This window comes from Sus scrofa, chromosome 2 (genome assembly GCF_054392235.1).
Source record: "Sus scrofa isolate SSC_HxYL_T2T_F1_AM1 chromosome 2, Sscrofa_HxYL_maternal_Yorkshire_Landrace_v2.0, whole genome shotgun sequence".
NCBI lineage: Eukaryota > Metazoa > Chordata > Mammalia > Artiodactyla > Suidae > Sus > Sus scrofa.
This window is the reverse complement of record NC_139384.1, coordinates 111,795,357-111,821,425: the sequence shown is the minus strand read 5'-3', so window position 1 is coordinate 111,821,425 and position 26,069 is coordinate 111,795,357. Positions and strand designations below refer to the sequence as shown.

The 26,069-nt window shown below is 36.5% G+C and overlaps 1 protein-coding gene across 10 annotated transcripts in view; it reads left to right on the top strand.

Annotated features, from left to right (window-relative positions):
* Nucleotides 1-26,069, top strand: part of KIAA0825 — a 399,794-nt gene that overhangs the window by 14,738 nt on the left and 358,987 nt on the right. For 9 of the 10 annotated variants that reach the window (XR_014838284.1, XR_014838285.1, XR_014838282.1 and 6 more), the window contains exon 2: nt 4,039-4,182. The exons of the other annotated variant lie outside the window; for it this stretch is intronic. The gene's annotated coding sequence lies outside the window, so the exon portion shown is untranslated. The remainder of the gene's footprint in view (nt 1-4,038; nt 4,183-26,069) is intronic. 10 annotated transcript variants of the gene reach the window in all.

The following is a 26,069-nucleotide window of genomic DNA, read 5'->3' as shown; positions in this document are numbered from 1 at the left end:
CTATTTCTTCTTTCAATTCTACCACTTTGTGCTACATTAATTTTGGTGGCCTTTTTTTTAGATGCATATACATTTGTAAGTATTACATTTTTCTGATGTATTGACCCTTTTATCATTTTGAAATGCTGTTTTTCTCAAATGCCAGTTCTTTAAAATTTTTTTAATTAAATTTTAATACAGTTTTTAAAGGTTGCACCCCATTTGCAATTTTTACAAAATATTGGCTATATTTCCCATGTTCTACAATATGTTTCTGTAGCCTGTCGTACACCTATTAATTTATATCTCCCACTCCCCTAAGTTGCTCCTCCCCTCCCACTGGTAACCACTAGCTTGTTCTCTATATCTGTGTGTTTACTCCTTTTTTGTTATATTCACTAGTTCATTGTAATTTTTAGATTCCACATATAAGTGATATCATACAATATTTGTCTTTCTCTGACTTACTTCACATAGCATAATGCCCTCGAAGTCTATCCATGTTGCTGCAAATGGTAAAATTTTTTTTTTTGGCTAAATAGTATTCTATTGTACATATATATCATATCTTCTTCATCCATCCATATGTTGGTAGACACTTGGGTTGTATCCAAATCTTGGCTGTTGTAAATAATGCTGCTGAGAACATTGAAGTACGTATGTCTTTTTGAATTAGTGTTTTGGGGGTTTTTTCAGATATTTACCTGGAAGTGGGGTTGTTAGATCATATACTACTTATATTTTTAGTTTTTTGTAGAACATCCATACTGTTTTCCACAGTGGCTGCACCAACTTACATTCCCAACAACTGAGATATTTTATAGAGTCTTTTTATATTAACCCACATAGTTACCATTTGTGGAACTCTTTATTTCTTACTCTGGACTTAAGTTATCATCTAGTGTCATTTCCTCTCAGCCTGAAAGATTTCCTTTAAAAAAACTTTTTTAGATAGATGTTAGCCAATTATGAATCTTTATTTCATCTTTAGTTTTGAAAGAAGCTGCCTTGAAACTATATTTGGATGGTGCTGATTTGACTGTTCTAGTTTTCTTTAGAGTGAATATGTGGGTAACCATGATTATGCTGGAAATCAGCTAAAGGCCAGAATGAGGCAGACTTTTTTTTTTTTTTTTTTTTTTTGTCTTTTTAGGGCCCCACCCATGGCATATAGAAGTTCCCAGGCTAGGGGTCGAATCAAAGCTACAGCTCCCGGCCTGCACCACAGCCACAGCAATGCCAGATATGAACTGAGTCTGCGACCTACACCACAGCTCACAGCAACCCTGGATGTTTAACCCACTGAGCAAGGCCAGGGATCGAACCTGCATCCTCATGGATGCTAATCAAATTCGTTTCCAATGAGCCATGATGGGAACGCCGAGACAGACTTTTCTTTGCGCACACACAAGCTTTCCCAATTTTCTAGACAGTTAATTGATGTCTTCAAACACAATACTTTTCTCATTTACTTTTTATTTTTTCTTTACTCAAAGTCAGGTATTTAGCTATGGAGAAGGAAAAAAAACGAAGCAGTTGCTTATAAAAAAGTTAGGGTAGGGAAATTTAGTGTTCCTTGGACAAACCTTCAATTGATTATACACTTTAGCTTTGCTTCTCACTCCACGCTTCTGTCAGGGGATATAAGGTCATTCCTTTAAGTTCAACATTCACTGCGTACATGCTAGAGTTTGGCTTTTCCCACTCTGTTTCTTCTGTCACCGCTCTTTCATCTGTCTTATTCGGTACAAATTTATAGCGATCTCTCTCTCAGTCTCTTCATTGTTATGAGTTTGTATCTTCCTCTATCACCCCAACACACACCTTTCTTACCTTTTTGATTAAGGGGATCCCTTGAGAGAAAGGGGGGAAAATACATGCTGATAGATTTTACTAACCAAAAATTTTGTGCATGTATTTTTAAACAGTTGCAGTGTAATGTGTCTGTGCTTTCTTTGGTCCTGTCTTTTTTTTTTTTTTTTTGTCTTTTCTAGGGCCGCTCCCGCAGCATATGGAGGTTCCCAGGCTAGGGGTCAAATCGGAGCTGTAGCTGCTGGCCTACACCAGAGCCACAGTAATGCCAGATCCAAGCCACGTCTGCAACCTACACTATAGCTCGTGGCAACACCAGATCCTTAACCCACTGAGTAAGGCCAGGGATCGAATCCACAACCTCATGGTTCCTAGTTGGATTCATTAATCACTGAGCCACAATGGGAACTCCATCTTTGGTCCTGTTTTCACCTGTCTTTTTAAGCATTGTCTGCATTGGCATATTTCTTCATGATTATTATTTGAGTAGATTATGAACACATTTTTAAAGAACAGTTTGTTTTATTATCATTATTATAATAGTTAATATTATTTTAGTTACTACTTCCTCTTTCTTTACCCTATTTTCCATCCCACCATCATATACTTTTACCTTTCCTCAGGTAACCAATGTTATAATGTTAACAGTAAGTCTTAATTTGTTCCTTTGGTCAAACTGATTAGCTAAAAGCCATCATGAAAGGCACTTCCTTCTAGAGCAGACTGACGTTGTCATCAGGAAACCAGTTTGTTATTTATGGGTTTTCCAAGAAATCTTGTGATGTCAGCCATGGATCGTAGGTGATGTGTTGTGTCTCTGTAATGGCTTCCTAAGCACTGCCATCTCTACTTAGTTCGTAGACCGAATTGAGCCATTTCCCTTGTTACAGTTCCTATTTCCTGTTCTGTTCAAATTTAATTCCTAGACTTGCCAAGTTGTTCATGAGGGTTTTTGTCTGTTTCTGATGAAATATCAACTGGAAGTCAGCTTGGGATAAAGGATGTTATTAACATTTAGTCATTTGTGTATTAGACACCAGAGAAAGACAAGAAATATGAAAACAGTAAATATCAAAATAAATGTCTGGAACCTTCTCCATATTATTTTTCTAATTGATCTAAATCTAATCAAGAGAACAGTTTGGATGATCATAGTTAATAAAATAGCTTTTTCTATTAAATAATATATTTATTGTTTGACTTTTTCTTTTAGTAAGGCAAGATAAAGCAATAAGTAATGAAGAAGTAAAACTTATCATGTGGGCATGATGTAAAACTACAGAAAAAAATAAGAATAAAAGTTTTGCAAATATAAACATACCAATATATAAAAATTACAAATATATATATAGAAACAAAACATGAAAAAGTTTTTGCAGCGAGGTATTCTTTATACTAACATTCAAAATAAGAAGTTCTTGGGAATTATATCTAACATAACAAGAGATGTGCAGAAGTCCCATGGGGGAAATAATAAAGCATTATTTTATGACAATAAGACCTCAGTAAACGGAGTGATATATAATACACATGGCTTGGAAAACTCAACATTTTGTAGATGCCCACTTACTCTTTTGGTGGGGAGAAGAGAATATTTGACAAAAGATTCTGAAACTATAAAGAAAGACAAAGGGCTGGGGGTAAAGAAAGGAAAGCACAGTGTATTTTGTTGCACTGAAAGACAAATAGACTGATGGAACCTCACTAGTGAAAATGTATTCCTTGGACCTACCTCTTGGCGACATTACTTGGGAGCTTATTAGAAACACAGAATCTCAGATCCCAGTCCCAGATCAACAGAATCAGAATTTAACAAGATAACCTAGAAGAAAAGGGAAGAAACAGTTTTAATAAACAGTTCTGGGGCAGCTGGTAACCAAACAAGAAAAAAATAATTGTATTGAAAAGAATAGCTTATTTTATATGGTACAACTATCCCTTATTCTCTGTTTTCTATGTTTTTTAAGGAACATTTGAAAAATCATTGAAAATAAAAGATATTTTGAATGTGTGTTTTCCTAGGTGCATTTATTATCTATGGGCCTATAATCTATGAATCATCTTGTTAATAAGCTTTTCTTAGGTACCTCAACTTCAGGACGTCTTTATGTGTTTCCAGCATCTCTTGGCTCAAGCCAGTATATCATAACTTAATGATGAAACTGTCACTGTCAGTGTAGATAACTAATGTTGTGACTATGCCCCCTTCATGTGGCAGTGATAAAGCTTTATCTAATTATCTTATAGGTATGCTTTGTATATTTTGGAAAAAACTGCTGAAGATACCAAAGAAAGGGCAGCTCTTCTACTGACAAACATAAGGAAATAATTTACCACCTACTTAGGATTAGAAGACCAGCTCATTCTCAGAGTCTTCTAAAACAAAATTAGGTAAGAAATGTTTTCCATCATATTTTAAATGATTTGTACTCTGCCTCCCCAGTTTCCTTGAAGGCTTCTATAATTCTATTCCTTTGGCCTCTAAGAGAAATGCAGTTAGCATTTTCCTGTAGGAAGTTAGTGTGCCAGCCAGCTGTCAGCCTTATGATGTACCTGATCTCCCATGTCAGGGGAAGCACAATTCAATTTTAAACTAAGTCTTCTGCACAGTGGTGCAGCAGGGCTGCCAAAATCTCTCTTTATGGTCCTTTCTTTGAAATTCTCCCTTCTACTCAAAGAGTATAGTTTTATTTTTAAATCATTTGTGTGAGATGAAACCATCACTAACTGACTTTACTTGTCGTTAGTTAAAAATCAATGAATTGACTGAAATAATCTTTATTTCTGTTACCCTTTCTCATTTCTAGAAAATAAAGTACCACTGCTTATTTAACTTATGACTTGTCTAAACATGTTGAAAGCATTGACTCTAAGGCATAACACTCAGACTCTGAAAGGGAACTATGACAAGTTCAGTCAAAAGGGAAAAGAGGAATAATTTATAAAAGGCGCTGCAGATAATGATGCCAGCCAGTTATTTTAAAATGCATCCATCTCACCTTTTAATGAATTAGATTTGTCAACAGCAAATGTTTTATGCACCACTTGTAATAAAAGTGGCACGCTAAGAATACAGTGCTTTGAGGTTGGTTTCTTCAAAGCTTTAGAGTATCTTCAATTCAAAGATATTTTTTAAATAATAGATATTAAAAAGTATATTTAAATAATGTTAAGGTTGTGACACAAACACCAAATGACAAAATTCAGGAGTTTCAAAGCAGAGGCTGACATGCCATCACTATTTCACATAGTAACTGTTTTTTAAATTAGGAGTGTAACAGACTGATTTGGGGATTGTGTGTCAGTTTAACTTTAAATTCTCTTGTTGTTTTGGTTGGTGTCACAACCTTAATGTCAGCTTTTCAAATAGGTTTCTACATTTCCTTTGGTTTAGGGTCATTAAAAAATGCATATGATGAATCTAAGAGGCATAAATAGGTCACACTGAAGTAGAGTTCCTTGATTCTCTGGAGTTGAGAGACAGCTAATACCTGCTTTGGAAGTGGAAAAAGTTAGCTCATGCACTTTTGGTAAATTTCCATTTTTTAGGAATTTGATCCAGACCATTGTAAACCCAAAGAATAAAACATGATATTGGTATAGTTATGTTCTTGTATGTCTATTCTGAATGATTTGATCTGGTTGGTTATCATCTCAAGATGTTAAGGATCACAACTCTCATAATTTTTTTTTTCTTACTAAAAGTACAAGTTAAATCTGATGTTTATTTCAGTTGAAGAATCCTAATTCAATATAACTGAATATGGTAACCCTGCCTTAAAAATTTCCATGTTGCAGTCCTTTATACAAGCACTTTTATGCAGATTTTGGGGGGGATAAAGCTTATTTTTTTAAAGTAACACTTGTGGAGTTCCCTGGTGGCCTAGCGATTGAGGGCTCAGTGTTGTCACTGCTGTGGCTCAGGCTGTTGCTGTGGCTTGGGTTCAATCCCCTAGCCCAGAAACTTCAACCTGCTGTGGGTGCTGCCAAAAATAAATAAAGTAACATTTGTTCAAGGAAGCAAAATGTAAAGTAAAATCTGATAATTTGTGTTGAATTTTAAAAACAGTTCTATTGCCACAATGGACGTTAATGGATCAGCCGGGAGCCTTCCTTACTCCATTCTTCTGGGAAAGAGAGAAGGGGAGAGAAGAGGGAAAGAATAAGCTCCCCACACAAACTCCTTCCTTTTCCTTGATTCTCATTTGTCAGGATCTCATAGGGCAGGTCTGCATTGCCTACATTAAATATAGTTTTTTGGGTTCTTTGGTTCGTTGGTTGTTTTGCTTTTTACAGCTGCAGTGGCTTATGGAAGTTCCCGGTCTAGGAGTTGAATCCGAGCTGTAGCTGCCAGCCTATGACACAGCCGTAGCCACACTACATCCGAGCTGCATCTGTGACCTACACCACAGTAGCAGAAACATGGGATCCTTGACCCAATGAGTGAGGCCAGGGATCGAACCTGCACTCTCATGGATACTAGTCAGGTTTGTAACCCACTGAGCCACAATGGAACTCCCTTGTACATGGTTTTAATTTAGAAAAATAAGCATAGAATCTGTCCCACAGTTGTCCTTTTCATCACTTGTGTTATAGAAATAAAAAGAAAAGAGAGACAAATTATTTGTTGATCTTTTCTTGCTGACTCATAAAGATACTGACCAATGAAAAGCATTTCATAGCTCTCATCTCTTCCTTTATTGAACCTCCAAGTTTTACCCTACCCGGTTTTTAATCAGTGAGTAGGAGAACATTAATCATTCTTTCCTAGTGTACTCCATTCTACTGTTTCTATCGCTTTAATTTTCAAACAGTGTTGAATTTGAGAAATTTCTAATAGTTTTCATTTCTAGTTCTGACTTTACTTTTCCTACTCACTGAACTCTCTCATATCACATCAATGTTAAATCATCACAATTCTGACAAGTAGTAGTCTTTCTAAGCCCCAGCCCTCAATACCCAGAGGTAATTACGCAGCATTTGTATGGTGGTTTGAAAGTGTATACAATTGTATGTGAAGGTTTTGACGAAATCCCCCACATTTGTTTAAACTATACTAGTGCCCTTGTTTGAACAAATGTTTAAAATTATGATTAGGCGTTCCCATTGTGGCTCAGTGGTAACGAACCTGAGTATATTAATAAGGATGCCTGTTTGATCCCTGGCCTTGCTCAGTGGGTTAAGGATTGCTGTGAGCTATGGTGTAGGTCACAGATGTGGCGCAGATCCCATGTTGCTGTGGCTGTGGTGGAGGGTGGCAGCCGTAGCTCCTATTCAACGCCTAGCCTAGGAACCTCCATATGCTGCAGGGATGGCCCTAAAAGATGCAAAAAAAATAAAAACATAAAATTATTATTATTGGTCATACTAATACTAGTTCTGAGTTCTATTGAATAAAAATGAATTTTTACAACAAAAATGCCTGTTTCTAAATTCAGATGAAGCTGTTCAAATAAATGAATTGAAATTCAGTCTATACGTGCAATATGAAAAAGTTTTCTGGCATAGAAACAAAATTATCTCTTTAAATAGTATAGGCCGAAGCCAGCTTCATGCAAATTCATTAAGAGCATTTTCAGATTTATGTATTTAATAAAGTTAGATAGTGGGTCTAACTTACGTATTTAATGTCCTTCAGTGTACAGTGATGTTCTAATGACTGCATGGAAAAAAAAATTACAGAATTTTATTTAGTGTTTCTGTACATCCGTCAATCCTATAAATGGCTTTCTAATTGGATATAATATATGCTTTTAATAGTTTTCAATAATATTAAGAGATAATATTTATTGAGTACTTTCTATATTTCAACAGCTGTTCTAAGTACTATCAATGGATTATCTCATGTAATCCCTATAACAACACTAATGATCTCACTATTTTACAGATGTGGTAGAGGCAAATGAGAAAGTTAAAAAACTAGTAAGTAACAGAGCTAGAATCAAAACACTGGCATTATTACTACAGAGCTCACACTCTGAGCCCTTGCTACTCAAAAAGTGGCCCTCCCGCCAGCAGTATCACTGTTACTGGGGAACTTGTTAGAAATGCAGACTCTTGGGCTCCCCCTAGGCCTACTGAAAAAAATCTGCATTTTAACAAAATTCCCAGTTATTGGTATATTAAAGTTTGAGAAGCATAGCTCCAAAACATTGTACTATCCTTCCGTTATGTACAGAATTAAGTATCTTTAAAAATAGATTTCTATTTTTATGTATAATGTAATACTAAATTCCCATCTTAAATGGGTATTCGTATCATATCAAGTGCAGTGTAATGACATCTAATAATTAATCATGAACAAAGATCAAGTGTAACCCAAGTTATCCTGAAATCAATTGTAAAAAAAAGGAAAAAAAAAATCCCAGAAATAAGCATCAAGTCTTTTTCTCTATTGGGCAGCTATTTCAACTCCTGACACTTTCTTAAAATCACATTGTAGCACACTGCTTCTGAGTAAAGACTCTAGACAGGCTGCATGTATTTGACTCTCAGCTCCTATGTCTAGCTGTGGAACCCTAGGAAAGTTACACAGCTCTCTGTATCTCAGCCTCATCATCTGGGAAATGAGGTCTAAAATGGTACTTAACTTTTAATAGATGCGAACTATTGCCTTTGGAATGGATAAGCAATGAGATCCTGCTGTATAGCACTGGGAACATATCTAGTCACTTATGATGGAGCCTGATAATGTGAGAAAAAAGAATGTATATATGTATGTGTGACTGGGTCATCTTACTGTACAGCAGAAAATTGGCAGAGCACTGTAAACCAGCTATAATGGACAAAAATAAAAATCATTAAAAATTTTAAAAATAAAATGGTACTTTATAAGATTGTTGTGAAGATGAAATGAGTTAATATATGGAAAGGCTTTGAAACAGGGCCTGATAAAAGTGAATAAATATTAGCCCCTGTCATATAGAATAGAGTCACATCTCGTACTTATTGGTTATCCAATGGTAATAAATTGACACATATTTTTGTTGTTACTCACCACGTAAAGGGATATCTTTGCTGTTAGAGTCTAAGTCACAAACTTTAGTTTTGTTTTTGTTTTGTTTTGTTTTTAGTTTGTTTAAACTTTCTCCTTGTGTAACTTCCTGCCTATGATTTCTGCCAAACACCACTTAATTTTGGTACTTAACTAATTAAGTCCAGTGTGTCAATTAAAAATCAAAATGAAATGTGTTAACAGTATAGTGAATTTTTAAATATAGTATATGTTTTTAAAGTTAATGAGGATTGTAAGCCCATTCGGCCAACCACTTGCATAAGTAATATGGAAAAATTAGGAGGGTAAAGAATGTTTGTTTAAAGGCCTAATGCTCCAGAAGCTTGTTTGTTTCCTTCTGGGTGGACACAGGATCTGAAATTAATCATGGTAGTCTCTAGGGGAATGATGGTTTGATGTGCAAGTACTCACTTAACTATTAAGATTGGGTAAGGATACATCTAATGTGTGAAGTGAGGTGGCATGTTCCTGGAAAGTACGAGTTTGAAAGCTGATTTGTGAATGGCACTGAAATAAAAATACTTGGTGAAAAGAATATCATGGTCAGCTTTTAAAGTGCCAATTCCAGGACACACATCCAGGAAGTCCAGTTCACTAGGCCTGAGATGAACCCCAGGCATTTGACTTTTTTTTCTTTTTTTTTTTTAAGGCTGAGCCCACGACATATGGAAGTTCCCAGGCTAGGAATTTTTAACAAGTGGCCAAGATAATTATGCTTGAATTAGTGTCTTAGACTACACTTTGAGAAACACTGCCATGGAAGCAGACATGAAATAAAAAAGTTTTTGTGGACTACCCATTCCTTTTTGTGACATTGTCCTCTTTGATACCAGTTTTTTATATCCTCTGACCCTACTTGCTTTATATTCTTTGGTTTTTCCCTTATCCTGTGTTAGTGGTCCCCAAGTCAGTCATTCATTTTCTCCTTTCCTCTTTTTAACCTTTTCTCAAAGATATCTTCTGGATTTATCAGTCATATCTTTGCAGATGGTTCTACGAAATAGTCACAAAGGTCTCCTTTTTAATCTAAAATTCTCTAAGCCAAAATGCAGATGCTGAAATCATTTTAGAGGCTATGGCAACATAAAAAAAAAAAATAGAAGAAGTTGAAAAGGATTAGAATAGAGTAGAATCTAACATATTACAGCAAGTATTAAGGGTAAGCAGTGTTTCATAAAGCTTTTAAGAAATATGTGCACACTTACACATTAGATTGCTTTTTTTTTTTAACTTTGTAGGTCTTAGTCCAAAAATTTGAAAGGTACTTTCTCAGTCTTGGTGTCCTGAACTTCAATATGACATTCTGAACACTATGTTTTCTCATGTATTCCCTTCATATATCTGCCCCATTTGTGTTCTGGACCTTACCATTTGTATAATCTATTCATAATCATCAAATCTAAAACTGAATTTGCTCTGCCTCCTCTTTTTATTTTTATTTTTATTTTTAGGGCTGCACTGTGGCATATGGAAGTTCCCAGGCTAGGGGTCAAATCAGAGCTAATGCTGCCAGCCTACACCACAGTCACATCAAATGCAGGATCTGAGCCGAGTCTGTGACCTATACCATGGCTTACGGCAACACCAGATCTTTAACCCACTGAGCGAGGCCAGGGATCAAACCCACATCCTCTCGGATACTAGTCGGATTCATTTCCACTGAGCCACAATGAGAATTCCCTGCTCTGCCTTCTTGTTAACATTTTCTTCGTAAGTTTAAAGAATCTGTTCATAAACTACCATTCTGTCATTCAGATTAAAGTTGCAGAATTTCCTTTGTAATAATTTAGCCCTTACTACATAAACTTCCCTGTAGCCTCATCTCACTATCCTGTCCTATCTTTGGGCCCTACCCAGCAGGAAACCTTATGGGCAACCGTAGTGGTCACCTACCCCTCAGCTAGCTTCTAGAAGGCTAGCATGAGCATGCACTGCCTGGTATCTATATGACTGCCTTGAGCAAGATTTTAAGAGCGTTTCACAACAAGCACGTGCTGCTCTGACCAATGTCTACCTCTTTTTCTTAGCCATTCCCTTCATAACTGGTCATTTTTATTGCCAACAAAGAGTCACACTCTGCATTTTATCTTCTGCTAGTTTCTAATGACATATCTACAAGTTTTCTGCCTCTTATCATGACTATAATTTTTACATCATCTTGTTTGGTTTCTCTAATGACTTAGGTCTAAAGTCCAAGCTTTTTATGCCTCGGCTATGTTAACACCCACTTGGTGTTCCCTTGGCTATATTTGTCTGCATCAAATGTAGCGACCCTAGGCTATCTCTTCATACCCTGAAAAGTCATTTCAAAAGCTTTCTTTTTCTTTTGCTCCATCTTCTTCCTATTCCTAACTGACCTTCTTGTATCTGTTCTCTTACCCCACACAAAACCATCTGAACACACATTTTAGTAAATATTTGTAAAACAGTAGTCATGTGCTGCCTTAGTAAAAAACCTTTTATGACTCCCTGTTTTGTATAGGATAAAAGTATAAGTATTTTTCTTCTGGAGGGAAAAAAGACCTTTGCATACCTATCTGGCCATAATATATCTCTTTGATTTTATCTTTCACTATTTTCACTTATGAATGTTCTTATTCTCCAGAGCAGTCCTGTTTCTGCCCCAGGGATGTTCTCCCATTTTAATTAACAGGGTGCCCCTGTTGTTGGTGGCTCATGAGTATGGAGCAAGCATCTGTGTCTGAGGTTTAGGAGTGGGAGCCCATCATATACAAAGAAACCTCAAGCTAGAGCCCTGATTACTCAAGGCAATAAGAAGTTATTAAGATCCCAGGTTGTGGAAAAAGAGGGAAAAGAACGGGAGACAAACATATTATTTACTTCCATAATTAGTCTCTGACGGATGCTCCTTTGATCCTACCTTCATTAGCTGTTGGATCATTCCCCAAATTGGAGAACACTTGACTCTATATTTAGTAAGAGATTAAATGTCTCCAACTGTGGGGCCTCTGAGGCTATGGATTTTGCAAAATCAGTGGGCTCCCACCTTTATCTTCCTTTCTGTTGGTGCTTTATTTCCCTATTTCCTCTGCCCAAAGGAAAGTCTGGCTGCAGGGCTTCTAGATCATTTGTTACTCCTACCACTCTGTTGATACTAAATTAGCTAATGCCTTGTTATATTGTTTGTTTTTGTTTCTCCTGTGTCAAAAGTAAAACATATTCATTATGATAAGTTCAAAATAAATGGATTATAAATAATAAAAAATTCCTTTCCCTATACCTTTTTAGTTTCACCACCCACAGATTGGCATTGTTGATAGTTTGTTGAGCATACTTCCTGAATTTTGGGAATGATTTATTTGGCTTTTTTTTAAAATAAGTATTATACTGAACAATGCTGCATATATAATTCTACAACTTACTTTTCAAAATAAAATACTATCCTGCTGTATAGCACAGGGAACTATATGTCTAATCACTTGTGATAGAACATGATAGAGGATAATGTGAGAAAAAGAATACACACACACACACATATATGACTGGGTCACTTTGTATAGCAGAAATTGACAGAACAGTGTAAATCAATCATAATAAAAAATTAAAATAAAATACTATAACGTACTAGGAATCTTTCTATATCATGCCATACAGAGCTAGATTATCATTTTTATAGATATTCCATTTTATATTTGTTATATCGGTATTTAAAATATCCCATATATTGACATCACATCATAATAAAGTAGGATAGGTTTACATAGCCTACACCTGTTCTTCTACATCCTGACATGATCTCATGTTTGCAATACCAGTAGAGTGAACAGAATTCTCACTTTTAACACAGGTTTAAATTGACCATAACCCATTTCTCTTTTCCAGATCCTTTCCAGAAGTAATATAAGCTAACACATCTTTTTCAAGGTTAGCATGAAGTGTGCTTGCTAATAAATTGAGTACACTTAGGCATAAGCAGGTAGGTACAGCCAGCTTCTTCGGATCTTAGGTGAAGGTGGTAGCAAAAGTGTTTGGTGCTGCCAGCTCTCCTGGACACTTGATGTGCAGCCAGTTATGCTGAGCCCATGCTCTGAGCTGTGGATTACTGTTTCCCATCCATTATTCAGCCTTGCCATAGAGTGAATATAATCCAAGCTCTATTGCTACAAGATACAATTTATAATGTGTCATGTGGTATAGTTATATAACTACTTATTGTTGACTAACACATTTTTATTTTGTAATAATCATTTTAGTGACAGTGATTTCGGATAAAGAAAAGAAAACAGCAGTGCATGTTTAACAGTTAGTACTAAATTTCCTTTGACTTGCTGACAAGAATTAATGCGTAACTAACTCACACTCCGGGGGCTACTGTAATGACATCACAAACCACATGAAAACAAGAAGACAGAGAATCACTAATATCTACTGCATAGTCTTATTTTAGGACAGTGCCTGAAAATACTACATTTTAATACTTAGCTGCAGACTGTACGTTTGTGTACCACTCTATGAACCATGACTTTTCATTTAGACCAAGTGACTGTACTAAATTAATTTCTTTCATTTCAGTTCCACATTTTCTTGTGCATATATGAGAGGTGAATCAATAGCTTTTAACAAATGGAAGGCAAAAAATTCAGTTTATGCAAAGTTTTTAGGATACTGTAATTATTGAAAACAAAGCTGACAGGTAGGAGGATCTCAAAATGTTACCCCCTGCAGGCATTCCCATTGTGGCCCAGTGGTTAACAAATCTGGGAACCATGAGGTTGCGGGTTGGATCCCTGGCGTTGCTCAGTGGGTTAAGGATCTGGCATTGCTGGGAGCTGTGGTATATGTCGCAGACACGGCTCACATCCCGTGTTGCTGTGGCTCTAGCGTAGGCTGGTGGCTACAGCTCAGATTGGACCCATAGCCTGGGAACCTCCTATATGCAGCGGGAGCAGCCCTAGAAAAGGCAAAAAAAAAAAAAAAAAAAGATAAAATGTTTCTCCCTGCAAGCAAAGCAGACATTAAATTAATTATTTATAAGAGCTCAAATGACACACAAAATTTAATTGTGAAATTCCATAATGTTTTGGAAATATTTATACTTAACTCAGAAAATATTTTGTTGGAGCTTATATTTCTTTTTTTTTTTTCTGTCTTTTTATCTTTCTAGGGCTGTGCCTGTGACATATGGAGGTTCCCAGGCTAGGGGTCTATTGGGAGCTGTAGCCGCCAGCCTACGCCACAGCCGCAGCAGTGCCAGATCTGAGCCACATCTGTGACCAAAACCACAGTGCACGGCAAAGCCGAATCCTTGACCCGCTGAGCAAGTCCAGGGATCAAACCCACAACCTCATGGTTCCTGGTTGGACTGGTTTCCACTGCGCCACAATGGGAACTCCTAGAGCTTATATTTCTTACTGAATTAATTTATATTATGGTTTAGGATGAAGTTAAACTGGGAAAGTCTACTAGTTTGTAGTCTCTAAGTTTAGCAAAATATTCAAAATAATCATATTGATGAATTTGATTAAGTTATTGGCCAAAACTTTGCATAGAGGCAAAAAATAGAAACTAAAATATTTAGGCTAAAATATTTTGTATTTCATTATTAAAAATTAAAATTTATGGTGTTTTCCATTGGTTTCTTTTTTATTTTATTTATTTTACTTATTATATATTTATTCATTTATTGTCTTTTGTCTCTTTAGGGCCGCATTTGCAGCATATGGAGGTTCCCAGGCTAGGGATCGAATCAGAGCTACAACTGCCAGCCTATACCACAGCCACAGCAATGCCAGATCTAAGCAGCATCTGCAACCTACACCACAGCTCACAGCTACACCAGATTCTTAACACACTGAGCAAGGCCAGGGTTTGAACCTTCGTCCTTATGGATGCTAGTTGGGTTCGGGTTCATTAACCACTGAGCCAAGACAGGAACTCCTTTTTTTTTTAATTTTATTGATTTTTATTTTTTTCCATTATAGTGTTCTGTCAATTTTCTACTGTACAGCAAGGTGACCCAGTCACACATACATGTATACATTTTTTTTCTCATATTATCATTCTCCATCATAAGTAACTAGATATAGTTGCCAGTGCTATACAGCAGAATCTCATTGCTAATCCATTCCAAAGGCAATAGTCTGCATCTATTAACCCCAAATTTCCAGTCCATCCCATTCCCCATGCCCCGCTTGGCAACCACAAGTCTAATCTCCAAGTCCATGATTTTCTTTTCTGTGGAAAGGTTCATTTGGGCAGTATATTAGATTCCAGATATAAGTGATATCCTATGGTATTTGTCTTTCCCTTTCTGACTTACTTCACTTAGTATGAGAGTCTCTAATTCCATCCATGTTGCTGTAAATGGCATTATTTTGTTCTTTATGGCTGAGTGGTATTCCATTGTGTATATATACCACATCTTCTTAATCCATTCATCTGTTGATGGACATTTAGGTTGTTCTCATATCTTGGCTGTTGTGAATAATGCTGTAATGAGCATGCGGGTGCATATGTCTTTTTTAAGGAAATTTTGTCCAGATATATGCCCAAGAGTGGGAATGCTGTGTCATATGGTAGTTCTATATATAGTTTTCTAAGATACCTCCATACTGTTCTCCATAGTGGTTGTACCAATTTACATTCCCACCAACAGTGCAGGAGGGTTCCCTTTTCTCCACACCCTCTCCAGCATTTGTTATTTGTGGACTTACTAATGATTTGTGGACTTACATGCCATTCTGACTGGTATGAGGTGGTATCTCATGGTAGTTTTGATTTGCATTTCTCTAATAATAGGGATGTTGAGCATTTTTTCATGTCCTTGTTGGCCTTCTGTACATCTTCCTTGGAGAAATGTCTATTCAGGTCTTTTGCCCATTTTTCCATTGGGTTGGCTTTTTTGCTGTTGAGTTGTATAAATTGTTTATATATTTTAGAGATTAAACCCTTGTCGGTTGCATCTTTTGAAACTATTTTCTCCCATTCTGTAAGTTGTCTTTTTTTTTTTTTCTTTTTATGGCTTCCTTTGCTGTGCAAAATCTTGTCAGTTGTATTAGGTCCCATTAGTTTATTTTTGCTTTTATTTCTGTTGCCTCAGGAGACTGACCCGAGTTCCTCTGTTGCCTCAGGACACTGACCCGAGAAAACATCTGTATGGTTGATGTCAGAGAAAGTTTTGCCTATGTTCTCTTCTAGTTTGATGGTGTCTTGTCTTATGTTTAAGTCTTTTGTTTTTCATTTTTGAATATTCTTTGAATTTAATAAGTTTCTCAGATACCTGAGAAAGAATATATAGAAGAGTCAATTGAAGTTGTCAACAAATTAAAATTTACTAACCATAAAATGTAACTTGGAAAATTATAAAAATAATAAATTTAAAAAAACACAGTCTTCAGAAAAATGTCTGTGATGGATAAAACTAGGAAATTGATTAAAGTATGTGAAATGTACCAAGAATCATCTGTTTTTATGTTTTTAGTATTCAAATAATATAGAGATTTTTCACTTCAGGAGTTTCTGTCATGGCTCGGTAGAAACAAATCTGAGTAGCATCCATGAGGATGACTATTTGATCCCTGGCCTTCCTCAGTGGGTTAAGGATCCAGAGTTGCCGCGAGCTGTGGTGTAGATTGCAAATGCAACTCAGATCTCATGTTGCCATGCCTGTGGCATAGGCCGGTGGCTACAGCTCTGATTTGACCCCTAGCCTGGGAATATGCTGCAGGTGCAGCTCTAAAAAGACTTTTCACTTCAGTGAGCACAAATATAAGAATTTTTTGAAGAAATATTATTTTGAATATAATAATTATATAGGTCCATGAATATAATAAAGCCACTTAATTGATTAGTAAATATGTATCTCAAAAATTATGTAATTGTCCTTATTTTTGGTACTGTTTTTACTCTAAAAATATATCCTAGTTTGGATGATAAATTATATAATCCTTTTATGTATATATGCTTTATCCCTTCTTTCCTAAATCCCCTTTCCTCATATTCAAAAGATTGCTTTATGTTTACACCTAACTGTAATTCTTGTACTTCGTATTCATTATTTCTAATAAAAACTCCGTTTTCTCCAACAAATTAAAAATTAACTCTTTCTTCCAAGTTTTCTCTCTTAAGAGTGTAACTTTTCTCCCCATCACTTAGATTTAATATCTTGTTATACACTGATTCCCATCTCTCTTTTACAAAGATCATTCTGGTGGTGGGATAGAGAATGAATTAGGGGATGGTGCAAAAAATAAGGATACTTACTGAGCAAACTGCTGCACTAATCCAGGTGATGGATGTTGACTTTATACCAGAGCCCTGTGGGAACATGGATAGATATAACAGATACGGAGAATACCAATCAACGGCTGTGGGACTGGTGAAAGAATGTTAGCATGTGGGGAATGACTCCCATGTTTCTGACTTACGTACCAAGATGGAGAGTGGTGCTGTTAACTATCATAGGGACCTTAAGAAAATGAAGACTTTTTGGAAGGAAGGTAATAAAATTGTTTGGGAACATGCTGAGTTTGAGGTGCCTGTGGAACATTCAAGGGAGTTATCCAAAATGGGGTTAAACAGTTAGAACAGGAGCTCCAACACACAAGTTGTAGCAGAAGACATGGATGTGGATGAAATTATCTGTTGGGAGACCAAAGGAAAGGGCAAAATAAAGAACTAGTAAAGGAAATGGAGCTGTGGTGTCCAAGACAGATTTGGGGAAGAAACAGTGTCCTAATAGCACTTCCTTTGGGGAAGGAAGCGCCTGGGACTCCTGTACAGTGTAGCAGGTTGGAGAGAAGACTGACAGTTGGCAATTTTGAGGTTCTTAACTATATAGCTTAGGATATGTTTCCAGAAATATTTTTACATTTGAAACTTTTATTTATTTATTTATTTAGTCTTTTGTCTCCTTAGGGCCGCATTCACAGCATATGGAGGTTCCCAGGCTAGGGGTCCAATCGAAGCTATAGCTGTCGGCCTATGCCAGAGCCACAGCAATGCCTGATCCGAGCTTCATCTGCCACCTACACCACAGTTCACAGCAACACCGGATCCTTTACCCACTGAACAAGGTCAGGGATTGAACCTCCAACCTCATGGTTCCTAGTAGGATTCATTTCCACTGCGCCACAATGGGAACTCCTAAAACTTCTATATTTAAGTTTAATAAATTCAGCTTCAGTGATACAATAATTTATGTATAGTTTCGCAGGCAACATTTATTCTATCACTCCTCTGAAAACTTATTATTCATTTTTACTCTGACTTTTTTGGAGTTTCACATTGTGTGTACAAGGGCATGTTGGTTAGCATAGAATCAGTTTTTTAATACCTTATCAAGGACATCAGTTTTATTCTGATTTGACACTTCAAACTGTCCTAGAAATTTAACTTTGAAGTTGAGTTAGTCTAAAACAATTTGAAAAAATCTCTTGGTTTCATTCTTAGGACCTGTTTCTCAGTGGTATCTATGCATAAAATTTTAACTTTTTAACATTTTATTTTTACTTATGGGTTCTTATTTTTCAAAGAATGTGTTTTGTACCTTTAGACTTTCTTTAGTAATTAAAGCATTTAAGTTACTCATTTAAGTAGTTTTTATCTTAAAACCTATGACTCCACATTGCCTCTTCTCTTTATTTTGGTCCCTCAGCTTTGGTATTTGATTCATTTTTTAATAGAAAAATGCTGTGCTCTTTCATCACAATTACAGTCATTGGTCTGATAATCCTTTAAGTCAATCTGCACAAAACAAGAAGCTCATATCAAACTCCTGGCAGGTTTAGTTAAAATTAAAATGCATGCTCAACTGTTGAGATTGTCAAGTGTGGAAATAATATTTGTCCAGCTGGACAGCTTTCTTTTGTAGTTGCTAAATGAAAGTTGAGATTCTGTCTGCTCCTTGAAAGCTTCTGTGTCATGAAGGTAATTTGGACTGTTTGTGGTTTGACAGGGATTATTAAAATCAGATGAAGTGAAGGGAAGCAAGTGTGAGAAAGCAAAATTGACACTGACACTCTCTATTATTTGCAGCTTGGATCATGATGACTATGTTGATATGATAGATTCACTGTTGAGATATGTTAAGCAGCAAATAAAGTAAAAAGCAAGTATAGTGATGGATTTGCAGATTTAACACGAAGAAATCCAATATTTACTTTCACTGATTGCTTTTTAAATAGATTTTCAGGTCATTTCATATGAATTTGTTTATAACCAACAACAAATTATCCTTCTAGTGAGCTCTAGAATTAAAAAGTATACTGCAAAGGCAGTATAACAGAAGGTTAAATACTAAAGAAATAGATTATATTATTAAAATCATAGAATTTTAAAACTAGAAGGGTCCTTAAAGATCACTTTTATCTAATTTCCTTTTTTGGTAGATGGAAACTAGAAAGAGGTATTGCATTTAAATTTTATTTGATAGCATAAATAAAAGTAAAGTCCTGATTTTTCACCACAATTATATTTTCCTACCTTTTCACAATGTCCTGAAAATGGTTCAAGTTGTTAAAAGACATTTAAAAATGGTGTAAGCCACAATTGTAGGTAACATTTTTTCTGTTTAAAGATAATAACACAAATTATGTTTTTATAGTTGTATGTTGTCTATAAATAATATTACCCACATTGATAAAGTAAATGGCTTTCATAAACATGATTTTCTATCGAAAGCATTCTTATTAGAAGGCATTATAGCAAACAACTATCTCAAGATGTCAACCAAAGGCAGTTGTAGTAGGAAAATATAATTAAAGATGAAAAGCACATATATATTTTATATTACATATCATATCATATACCATGTATATATGATATGATATATATAAACTAGAGTTGTCCTATGCATTGTGGAAAATCTTTTTGGTTGTAACATAAGCCTAATGCCAGTATGCAAGGTGGGTATCATTTGAGTGTCCTATAATTCAATTCAGCAGTTTTAACACTAACTGCCTGGAGTTAGCACAGTCACTGCAAGTTTAAAGCTTGGTCCTACAAGATTGTGCCCACTTCACATGTGAGCAAGTGAGGTCTGCAAGGGATACCCACTTTTGCCAGGCTGATTCAGGGGCTCCCACGGGTTCCATAATTTGTTTGGATGACTCGCAAAACTTAGGAAAGTACTGTACTCCTGGATGCTAGTCAGATTCGTTTCCACTGAGCCACAGAGGGAATTCTGAAAGTGCTGTACTCCTGATTATGGTTTTGCTAGAAAGGATACAGCTGAGGAACAGCCAAATGGAAGAGACTCATAGGACAAAGTAAGAAAAGGCTTAGGGTCGCAAAAACCAAATATGTATTTCTTATTATACTACAGGATGTGAGTCTTGAAGTAGAGGTAGGTTTTTTTCAGATTTGGGACATTAGTGCAGAAAGAGGAAGTCAAATTTAGACACTAGTGACCATTTAAAATGTTTAGAGGAGAAAGGGTCAAAGAATATGGTGACCATTTAAAACATGGCTCAGCAAACCTTTTTTGTTACATGCCAGGTAATAAATGTTTTAGAATTTGTGCACCACACATGGCCACTGTGGTGTTTTTGTTTTGTTTTGTTTTTTGTTTTTACAGTATGTTAAAAATGTAAAAACTATCTTAGCTTGCAGGCCATAGAAAAAACAGGCTACACCATAGTTTGCTGACACATGATTTAAAATACTTGGCATAGGAGAGGGAGAGTAGGTAAGTGGTGACCCTATAACACAGGAAGAGAAGTCATTTTAAGAAAACAACTTTGAATAAAATTTTGAACACATTGAGTTTAAGGGACCTTTGGATCACCAAAGTAGAATTTTCTAGTAAGTGCTTGGAAATAAATATGTGTCGGAGTTTTGGAGAGTTAAGAGATGTGGACTTTGAATTTTCACCATCAAGATAATAGATGAATGAGGTTACTCAATGAAAAGCATGCGGAATAAGAAGAGGACCAATAACTTCAACATGAGATAGATATGAAGAGAAGTGAAAGAGAAATGTCCATAGTCCCCTTCCCAAGGGACTATGAGAAAATTTGGGAAGGCTGCAAAATGAGAACTGATAGGAAGAGGGGTTTTTTTTTGTTTGGGTTTTTTGTTTTTTTTTTTTTTTTTTTTTGTCTTTTTTCCTTTTCTAGGGCCACACCTGCAGCATATGGAGGTTCCCAGGCTGGGGTCCAATTGGAACTGTAGACGCTGGCCTACACCACATCCACAGCAACTCGGATCTGAGCCGCATCTGTGACCTACACCAGAGCTCACAGCAACACTGGATCCTTAACCCACTGACCAAGGCCAGGGATCGAACTCGCACCCTCATGGTTCCTAGTCGGATTTGTTAACCACTGTGCCACAATGGGAACTCCAGGAAGAGTTTTTTTGAGGTCTGAGGAGAAGCTCCAATGAATAAAAAGAAAACAAATTTTTTTTTTTTCTTTTTATGGCCACACCTGAGGCGTGTGTAAGTTCCTGGGCCAGAAGTCGAATTGGGGCTGCAACTGGCAGCCTCCACCACAGCCACAGCAACACTGTATCCGAGCTGCTTCTGCAACTTAGGCCACACCTCATGGCAACACAGGATTTTTAACCCCCTAAGTGAGGACAGGCAGGGATCAAACCCATGTCATCACAGAGACGTCAGGTCCTTAACCTGCAAGACACAATGGGAACTCTAAAAAAATTTTTAAGTAAAATAAACATTCTCTGGTAAAATTACATAAAAAGCAGCAGTAGCTCTGAATGAAAAATGCTCAAGGAAGAGTTCCCATCAAGGCTCAGTGATGAATGAACCCAACTAGTATCCATGAGGATTCGGGTTCGATCCCTGGCCTTGCTCAGTGGGTTAAGGATGTGGCATTGCTGTGGCTTGCCATAGGCTGGCAACCGTAGCTAGATTTGAACCTTAGCATGGGAACCTTCATATGCCACAGGTGCAGCCCATAAAAGACAACAACAACAACAACAAATGCTCAAAGAAAATATTTTAAACGAGAAGCAAGTCTAGAGAAAACTCTGTGGTAAATATCAGTGTTCAATGACAGAGATGAGAGAGGAGCCACTTAAGATGCTTATTGGGGAGTTCCCGTCATGGTGCAGTGGTTAATGAATCCGACTGGGAACCATGAGGTTGCGGGTTCGGTCCCTGCCCTTGCTCAGTGGGTTAAGGGTCCAGCGTTGCCGTGAGCTGTGGTGTAGGTTGCAGACGCGGCTCGGATCCCTCGTTGCTGTGGGCCTGGCGTAGGCCGGTGGCTACAGCTCCGATTCAACCCCTAGCCTGGGAACCTCCATATTCCGCGGGAGTGGCCCAAGAAATAGCAAAACGACAAAAAAAAAAAAAAAGATGCTTATTGGTTTAATAAAAACTACTCTGGTTATAATTTAAATTGCAACAACAATGAAAACACCAAGATTTATTGTGTGTATCTCACAGAACCAAAAGAAAACTGGATGACTGGTCAGTCAGAGGAGGAGAGGAATGGGGCAATTACAGGGGGCTCAGCCAAAAAAATCCATGCACCTTCTCTTGGGCGGTTGGAATTAATGTGGTTGGTTTACTACCAGTGATTCTCTGTCCATGTTTTCATTCCATAATTCAGAATTCATTTGTATGAATCTGATTGTTCTGCTGTTTATGACCCTGAATCTGTTAGTTACGACCAGGAGGGCTGGGTCCTCTAGCATAGAAATGCACCACCATTGTATATCTGACACAGAATAGCAGATAGAGAAAGAAATGTGAGCTGGCCAACCACCCAAAGTGGGGACTCCTACTAGGAGCCTCTGAATAAATGGTGTGAGAGGCTGGAAGAGAACAAAGAAGGCACAATAATTAGGAAAACTGACAAGAAAGAAGACAACTTCAAGGAAGGAGTAGCTATCAGTACCAAATAGAGCACAGATTGAGTATGATAGGAACTGAAAACTATTTTGTCAGTTTCAGTTTAAGGATGGAGGCAGAAACCAGATGTTCTGGGTTGAGAAGTAAATGAGAGGTGGGAATGTAAGATTAAGAAATAAGGACTGCTATTTTGAGATGCTGGGCTTTGAAAGAAGGGGGTCCTAAGGAGGTTTTTGTTGTTTCTAAAAAGCAAGAAATGTGAATATGTTTATAGTCAGCTGAAAGGGATACTGATGATATAGGACTAATTGGTGATAATTGATGGAGCAAAGCCCTGAAAATCATTAAAGGGTATTTCAAAGTATATTTATTCATCAAGTTAATATTAATAAATAATATTGATGGGGAGTTTCCATTGTGGCTCAGCAGGTTAAGAACCCAACTAACTTCCATGAGGATGCAAGTTCAATCCCTCATCTCACTCAGTGGCTTAAGGATCCAGTGTTGCTACAAGCTGCCTTAGGTTGCAGATGCAGCTTGGATCTGGTGTTGCTGTGGCTGTGGGATAGACTGGCAGCTGCAGCTCCAATTTGACCCCTAGCCTGGGAACTTCCATATGCCGTAGGTGCAGCCATAACAAAAGAAAAAAAATATTGCCAGGAGCTCCCTTTGTAGCTCAGTGGGTTAAGGACCTGAGGATGTGGGTTTGATCCCTAGCCTTACTCAGTAGGTTAAGGATTTGGTATTGCTGCAAGCTGCTGCGTAGTTCACAGATCCATTGTTGCTGTTGCTGTGGCTTAAACTGGCAGCTGCAATTCTGATTCAACTCCTGGCCCAGGAACTTCCATACTCTGCAATGCGGCCCTAAAAAGTAAAAAGAAAAAAAATACTAATAATATTGCCAAAATTTAGGAGAACAGTGTCACATTACTCTAACTCATCAATACTATTAACATTTTAGGAGAAATATTTCAACCCTTGAAACATACTTTAAGAACCCTAACTCCTTTAGAAGCACCCATTTAGAGACAAAGTACATGCTAATTTCAAATATTTGTCTCTAACTATAAAAAGTGAATTCCTTAAAAATATAATTGATGTTTCATAAGCTGTTTATTATTCATAGTTTCTACATTATACAACTGCCTTATAAAAAGTGCTCCAAAACTTAAACTTTCTAATGCAGATGTGCTGTTTTCCAAATTTAATAAGGTTTTACTATACTTGAAAATTCATTAATCATAACCCCATGATTTTTAACATTATTTAGCTCTAATCTCAAAATATATAATAGTTTTATGACTTTTAAATCATGTGAAATGTATGAGTTCCAAGTTCTAAAAGAGTGCTGAAATTAAAATTCATTTTCAATTATCTTGTTTTCACTGTTGTATTAAAGTAAGAGATGGCTAGGATTATATATTGAAGATTATAAGAATTATTAAAATGAAAATATTTTCTAGAAAATGAAATGCACCAAAAAATAAAGAGAGCATTGTCAATTTGGTGAGTGAAGCATATGACAATTAATTCTGTTTGCTTGTCAAGCTACAATAGTGTATTCTGATTGATCCTGTCAATTTCTACTTCATACATACACACAAATTACTAATAGAGGAATTACAATAAAGTATTTTAAATTTTATCAAAGGGGATTTTAATAGCTGTAGTGTGTTGATATGAGCACTCAATGGATATATATTATACTCTAGCCCATATAATTATAGTAATCAGAACTTCCACAGTTATTATTAGTAGAAAGCATAGCAGTCTGTGGGGGAAAACCTAATAGATAGCTGAGAGTTGAGAAAATAAATCAAATAAAATAACAAGTTCATTATTTCCTAATTTAAGACTTTAATGTTATAAGGGATCTGAAATGACTGTCAACAAACTGAGATCCATTTGAGTTGTTTCTCAGTCTTTGGAGTAGTCTAAAACATTAAATTTTCCACTCTCAGTAACTGATGAAAAGAAAGAAAATTTTGGCAACTCTGAATCATCACAGTGGAATATCTAGCCTTAAAAAAAAAAATTGGGAAATTTTATAGGTTTCATAATGAATTAAATTTATAATGGTTCTAGGGAAAGCTTTTAAATATATTTGGCAGTAAATAAACCAACATATATAAGTGGTAAAATAATGTTTTTTAAGTACAAATTTATATAAAGAGGGAATTTATGTCATTGTGATTAAGGCCAGCCTTTGAAGCAGTTTGAATCCCTCCCAGCTTTGCTGCTTCCTATGCAAGTGATCTTGGACAAGTCGCGAACTTCGTTGTGCCTCAATTTCTACATCTTTAATATGCAAACTATAATGGTAACTATCCCATAGGATGAAGGTGAGAGTTAAATGAGTTCAAATATGTAAGGTACTTAGAACAATGCATAGCCCATATAAATGCTATGTAAGTGTTAACTATTATTATCTTTAATATTATTATTACTTAGCCATTGTACCTTTAATCTGTGTCTCAATGAATGAGTGCACTGAACTACATAAAGTAGTTAAAGTTAAATTTTGAATGCAATAAAAGTTAAATTTTGAATTATATAATGTTGGTGGGACTTCGTAAATGGTATAGGAAGACTATTTTGTGACTAAATATGAATGGAAAAGTAAAAATGAGCCAGGCCCAGGAGAAAAGCCTGGTCCAGATTTAAGAATGATGATCTAGTCGAAGTTTATTTTTACTTTTCTTTTTTATCAAGACAGCAACTCAAATTAAACCAGCAATACATAGAATAATGCAAATATTAAAAATACCAAGAATAATAGCACAGGGATATACGATAGCTGTAAAGGGCTGACTCCGTAATGTCACTCTTTTTCTTGTGGAGGCATGATATCCAATGTCAGCTGGTCTCAGACATCTGTTGTTGAGTGAAGAGTGTGTCAGTTCAGAGGAGCCAGAAACATAGGGTGATTGCTGCTTAGAATATCTTAGGGAGCTGCCCGTTGAGGGATGGAATATCAGTACAGGGTGTCTACCTATTACTGTAAAAGAACCTCTTGCTGCCTCACCTTTCCTCTTTTCATACAATATTTGTTGTTAATGGAGTTCCTGCTGTGGCACAAGGGGATTGGCAGCTTCTCTGGAGAGTTGGGACTCAGATTCAGTAACAGGCCCAGCACAGTGAGTTAAGGATCTTGTGTTGCCCCAGCTGTGGTATACGTTGCAGCTGTGGCTTGGATCTGATCCCTTGGCCCAGGAACTCCTATATGTTGTGTGGTGGCCAGAAAAGGAAAAAAGAATACACACACTCATATATTTGTGCTAAGCTATAGATCCTATTTTAGCTTTTCATGTAGCAGTCCTGGGGAAAGGAACAAGGAAGGATTAAAAATAGCTCTGAGAGTCCAAGATACAGGAAAAATGATAGTACTGATGAGTAAAATAGTCCATTGGAAGAGTTAATTTGGAGGCGTTCAGAAATATGTCCTTCTACCATTTTTTATAGAACAAAACAACTTCATGGCTAGAA